We start from the raw sequence: 6,604 nt of genomic DNA, 5'->3' as shown, positions 1-6,604 counted from the left end.
AAACTGATTTGTGTCTTGATTTGATGATAAGAGCTATTATCAAGAGTAGATGCCATAGGTTGAAACTCTAAAAAAAAAAGTTTAAAATACTTTACTCATCTATTTCATATGTAATTCATACTTCACTCATACATTTTATATGTTTATGCAAATTTCAATAGTGTATGGTTACTAACACAAACTTTATAGCAACAAGGGTCACGAAAGCAACAAATTGGTTGCCCTTGTCTGCTTTTGACAAAAGTTAAGAATGCCATCAATACGATCATAAAATTCTTCACAAAAAATTGTTTGTAGCCTTCCATTAACACTTGCTCTTAAAATTCTTCAGATAGCAAGTGTTAGTTGTCTTCAGTTGTAGAATGAAAGGTATATAATTTTTGATAGAAAAATATGGAATTGGCACCACTAATTGAAAATAATTGTGTTCATAAATAGGTGAAAAAATAATTTTGATATGGAAACTCTTGGGAACACACCAAAGAGCTCATTTATTAAATTTTCATTTTTCCACCCTTATTGAATAGTCTAATGAACATTTCCTCTCTCTCCACATAAATTGTCATTTCTTAATCCATTAACATTAGTCGTTCATATATGATAAGAAAGAAATGGGAGGTTTTGTCTTTTTTATGGTTTTATTAATTTATTTGTTCTTTTTTTATTTATTTTTTATTTTTTAGGATAGCAGATGCACGGTCTAAATTTGATTTAGAAACCTAAGTATTTTTTTCTTTATATAACTTATGTGCCTTGGCTAAAAAAAAAAAAAACTAAACTAAACTAATGTGACTTGACAATAAAGTATTCATATTCTATTTGCAAGAATAGAGAGGATGAGATTAGTTAGAGTCATAAAAAGGAAGATAAATGGATAGAGGAAGAGTGATATTAAAGTAGATAGTAGTGGGGAGATGAAAAGGTAAAAGGGAGGGAGAAAGGTTGGAGAAATTGTAACAATAATTGTTGGAAAATGAATAATAAGAATATAATTTAAAAGATATGATATTTTGATTGTTAAATAATGGAGTTTTTAATTCACCTTAAATGAGTAAATGTTGAAAAAATCATAACAAAAATTGTAAAGAAAAAGAATAATGACATGATCACTGATATACTCAACTGGGGTGTAGCAACAATAGATGGTATACATAGCTTTTTAATGATATAGATGATATGACTAAATTTAAATGTTGAATAAAAAAAGATGAGAAGAAAAAGAGAAAAAATAAAATACATAGCAATAAACACCAAATTAATCAAGTCGTCATATGTAATAGAATACCATTATATTCTTATATACTATTTTTTATGATGTAGTATGATAACATTTAACAATCAAACGTGATTTAAAAATCCAAGTTTATTTATTTATTTTATATAACTTATGTGCCATGATTATAAAAAAAAAAAAAACTAATGTGCCTTGACAATAAAGATATAAAATTCTATTTGCAAGAATAAAGGGGAATTGTTGATTGTTGAATCTATTAGTAAATATTAATCTCACGAGAGCTTTGATTACATATACATACTTACTAGTTCCTATATAGGTGATGCCTAACAGATAATTTATTTATACTCAAAAGATTCAACTGATTAACTAAGACTTTTTGTGGCATACTTCGAGTGAGAACAGGGATGTATATTGTATAATCATGTGGAAATTTGGTATTGGGGTGTTTAATGTTTGTACCATGCTATCGTGTAAGTATCTTTAAGCTTCTGATATATATATATATATATATATATATATAGAGAGAGAGAGAGAGAGAGAGAGAGAGAGAGAGAGAGAGAGAGAGAGAGAGAGACATGAAGCAAATCAACCAAAAGTTAAATATTTCATATGTTATTCTTACTTTACTCACATATTTCATTCGTTGCTTTACTCATACATTTTATATGGTTTTGCAAATTTCAATTGGGGTGTATATGAGAAGGATGAGGCCCGCCACAAGAGTTGCAGCAACATGGGTCACGATAGCAACATATTGGTTGCCCTTGTGTGCTTCTGATAAAAACTAAGAATGCCATCAATACGACCATAAAAACCTTCACAACAAATTGTTTGTAGCCTTCCATTCACACTTATTCTTGAAGTGTTAGTCTTCTTCAGTTGTAGAATGAATATATGGAATTGGCATCACTAATTGAAAATACTTGTGTTTATAAATAGGTGAAAATATAATTTTGATATAGAAACTCTTGGGAATGCACTAAAGAGCTCATTTATTGAATTTTCGTTTTTACACCCTTATTGAAGAGTTTAATGAGCGCACTCTCTCTCTCTCCTCACATTAATTTTCATTTCTTAATCCCTTAACGCTAGCCATTTATTATATGATAAGAAAGAACTGAGAGGCTTTGTCTTTTTAGGGTTTTATTTATTTATTTGTTATTTTTCTTAGGATAGCAAATGCCTAGTCTAAATGTGATTTAGAATCCGAAGTATTTTTTATTTTTATAACTAATGTGTCTTGATTATTAAAAAAAAAAATACAAAACTAATGTGCCATATCAATAAAGGTATTGGAATTCTATTTCCACGAATAGATATGAATTGTTGATTATTAAATCTATTAGTAAATATTGATCTCACGAGAGCTTTGATTATATATACATACAAGTTCCTATACAAATGATGCCCATTATGCTCCAAATATTCAATTGATTGGCTGAGACTTTTTTGTGGCATACTTTGATTGAATCAGGATGTATATTGTTTAATTATGTGGAAGTTTGCTTTGCCCTGCTATTTTCTTGATTTGTTTTCCTTATAATCCTTCACTAATGAATCTTTATTAATCTCACTATTATATTGAGATTTTCAGATAAAGGAACCTACTGGCAAGCTAATTCAAGATTTTCATGATTGCAAATTTGAGTTTAAAGCTCAAAGGAAAGGACTTTATCAATTCTGTTTTATTAAGTTGTGAATTTCCATAGGTGTTTTAATGGCATTATTCTGTGCCAAATTTATTGTAATTTCATGCTTTTATTTTCTTGTATTTTGTGGAGTTTTAGTGTATGGTCTCAGAGTTAGAGAAGCCATGCTAAATCAATGGAACTCAGAACTGACTCGATGGTGGGTTGTGACTACAGCACCCTCAAGTTTGCAAGTGATGAGCACTTGAGGAAGTTCAAAACTCAATCAGAGTTGGAGTGCTCGCAAGTGCCTCTGGACAGTTCATATTTTTAGAATAAGTTGAGATTCTTTTTCCTCTATAAATACCTGCATTTTCCTCAAAATTGTTGGCAGAGATTAAGGGTTTTATAAACAAAAAACACCCACCTTGAGAGAGTACCACCATTCACTTAAGAGGAAAATCTTTATAACCTCATCTCCTTCCCTCTCCCAATTTACAATTACATATCCATGAGAGGAGATTCTAACCCTCGCCACTTAGATTTTTGCTTGTTGCTGGGACATTTGGGAAGCATTGGAGTTTGATCACATTTTCAACCGGTAAGGCTTAGTGGTGCAACTAGGCAGTGTTACAGGATCCGAAAAGCTCGTTGAAGACAAGTTTTCAAGAAGTCCATTGGTAATTAGAGCATGAAGGGCTTGAGTATATTGAGTAGCTTAGGCTTCGAGGGTCTTTGTGTATTCATGTAATCCAACTTATTTGCTAGTTGATCATTTCCTACTTCAAGGCACAAAGAAAGATTTTTGCACCCAGTTCTCTAGTATTGGGTGTTATCTTTGGTTTGCTCTCTCTTTACCTATTGCCCTTTGCATTATGGCATTGTTCAATTATGTTTATCCTTGCAAATTAATAGTAGCGTGCTTGGTTAATTGGTTAATCACATAAATTTCACATTAATTGTGATAAGCTTAGAATTGATTACGCCGTAATTAAAAGTTGGGGGGTCTAAATCAGCACCTAGTAATTAGGCGTGCAAACTTTCATTTTTTGCTAACCAGTCTCCCTACCATGGAATTATTGACATTGGTGTACTTGTTGATCCCTTTACATACTTGATCACCATGCAAAAGATGGTGATGAAAAACCATTCACCCACTAATTATAAATAATCAAATCACGACTCCAATCCATATAAACAAAAATGTCTACAGGCTTGGAGTAAAGGGAATTTTATCAGGTAGACTCCATTTGGATGATAAAATATATATATATATATATATATATATTTTTTTTTTTTTTTTTAAACCAAACAAAAAATGATTTGAATATGATAGTTGGGTAACGTTTATTGTTCACACTTAAAATAGCAACCTTCGGCCATAAGCATAAATTGTTAACATAAGTGTGATGCCGCGATCAAATCAACAAATACCAAAAAAAAAAAAAGGAAAAGCAAAAAGAAAAAGAAAAAAGACATTAGTGGACATATATTGATTTTCCTCCCATGTTTTTAGAATTCCTAATCTACAGATTTTATACAAATATTGTTACCATGGAGAGAAATATGAAAATTTCTTTGAAATTTTTTGATTCAGTATACATACTCTATGAATAGAATTAATTAATTCATCTTCGAATTATACTAGCTTGTAACCTATACATATGCACAGACATAATAAAATACACATAATTATAGTATTTTGTAGAAGTATAATAAATTTAAAATTTTAATTATATTTTTTCCAAGATAGATGCAAAGAATTTCAATTCTCAAGTATAAAGAAATAGTAAAACATAATCTAGTCTTAAGAAAATATATAAGATGACAATCTGTTATGAACTCAAATGCAACCTTCATATTCACTTCAATTTTAGCTTACATGTTTTGTTTTGTTTTTTTTGTTTTTTTTTTTTTGTTTTTTTTTTTTTTTTTTTTTTTTTTTTTTTTGAATTTGTGAAAATATTTTGAGTTATTCTTACCCTTACACTAGAAATTTCTATGTTCTTAGTTCAGATTCTTTTTGTTTTGCCTTTATTTTATTTATGCTTTTAATGTTTTTAGCTTAGATTCCTTGCTTTTCTTTCTTATATACAGAGATTCATGAGTGTCATCGATATCTACAACGCCCCCTCTCTCCGCTGATAACAGTGACTATTGTAGTGGTGGAGGCATTAGTGGTGTTTATCGGTCATTGGTGATGACCTTGGGTTATTTTAAGTTGGAACAATTTGTGGCATTAAAATAGTCAGTGAGAAGAAACAAGAGTTGGGCAGAAAAATAAAGAATTAAAATAAATTAGATAAAAAAAAATAACGCTGAAGTGAAAATTGTAAAGCCTTCAAAGTTGATGTGTCATAATTTGAAAAAGTCAACAAAAAGTCAAACATCTTCAATTTTATATATACTAGCTTAAGAAGTGCAGTTGTATGATTATGTACTAGTTGAGAATTGAAAATATATGCGCTTTAAAGTAATAATTAATGAAATTAGCATTCTAATGAGAAGAAGAAAATGAATATTAGTTATGAATAGTGCACCATTGTTGTTTTTGTTTGATGGAGTTTTTTTTCCCTGCTTTATCAATATATATGAAGTTGGAACCATTTTTTGTTAGCATGAACAAAGTTGTGAAGAAACACAATCATTGGTGTAAGCAAAAGCCAAAGCCCCCCTAGCCATAGTGTAGCTCCATCACTATGTTTCATCCAGAAGCAACTTCTAATCGATTTAAAGCCCATAAAATTACACCCCCCCCCCCCCCCCCCAACAAAAAAAAAAAGTTAACGCTTAATTTAAAAGAAAATGCAATTTCATTAAATCCCAATTTTTATTTTTGCTAAGTTGAAGGTCTAAAATTCCTCATTTGAGAAGTTTGTTGTGTCAACAACCTTTGCTATTGTGGTGTTTCATGTTTGTATCATGCTATCGTTTAAGTATCTTTGAGCGTTTAATTTCTTTAAAAAGAGAATATATATATATATATATATATGTTGAGAGAGAGAGGGAGAGAGAGAGTGTGTGTGTGTATGTGTATACGGAAACACACAAAAAATGAAGCAAATCAACCATAGTTTAAAATACTTTACTCATCTATTTCATATGTAATTCATACTTCACTCATACATTTTATATGTTTATGCAAATTTCAATAGAGTGTATGGTTACCAACACAAACTTTATAGCAATAAGGGTCACGAAAGCAACAAATTGGTTACCCTTATCTGCTTTCAACAAAAGTTAAGAACTCCATCAATACGATCATAAAAATCTTCACAACAAATTGTTTGTAGCCTTCCATTAACACTTACTCTTAAAATTCTTCAGATAGCAAGTGTTAGTCGTCGTCAGTTGTAGAATGAAAGGTATATAATTTTTTATAGAAAAATATGGAATTGGCACCACTAATTGAAAATGATTGTGTTCATAAATAGGTGAAAAAATAATTTTGATATGGAAACTCTTGGGAACACACCAAAGAGCTCATTTATTGAATTTTCGTTTTTCCACCCTTACTTAATAGTTTAATGAACATTTCCTCCCTCTCCACATAAATTGTCATTTCTTAATCTGTTAACATTAGTCGTTTCATATATGATAAGAAAGAAATGGGAGGTTTTGTCTTTTTTATGGTTTTATTATTATTTTTATTTTTATTTTTTTAGGATAGCAGATGCACGGTCTAAATTTGATTTAGAAACCTAAGTATTTTTTCTTTATATAACTTATGTGCCTTGGC

Source organism: Quercus lobata, chromosome 4 (assembly GCF_001633185.2).
Source record: "Quercus lobata isolate SW786 chromosome 4, ValleyOak3.0 Primary Assembly, whole genome shotgun sequence".
NCBI classification, from domain to species: domain Eukaryota; kingdom Viridiplantae; phylum Streptophyta; class Magnoliopsida; order Fagales; family Fagaceae; genus Quercus; species Quercus lobata.
Note: the sequence above shows the minus strand (reverse complement) of the source record.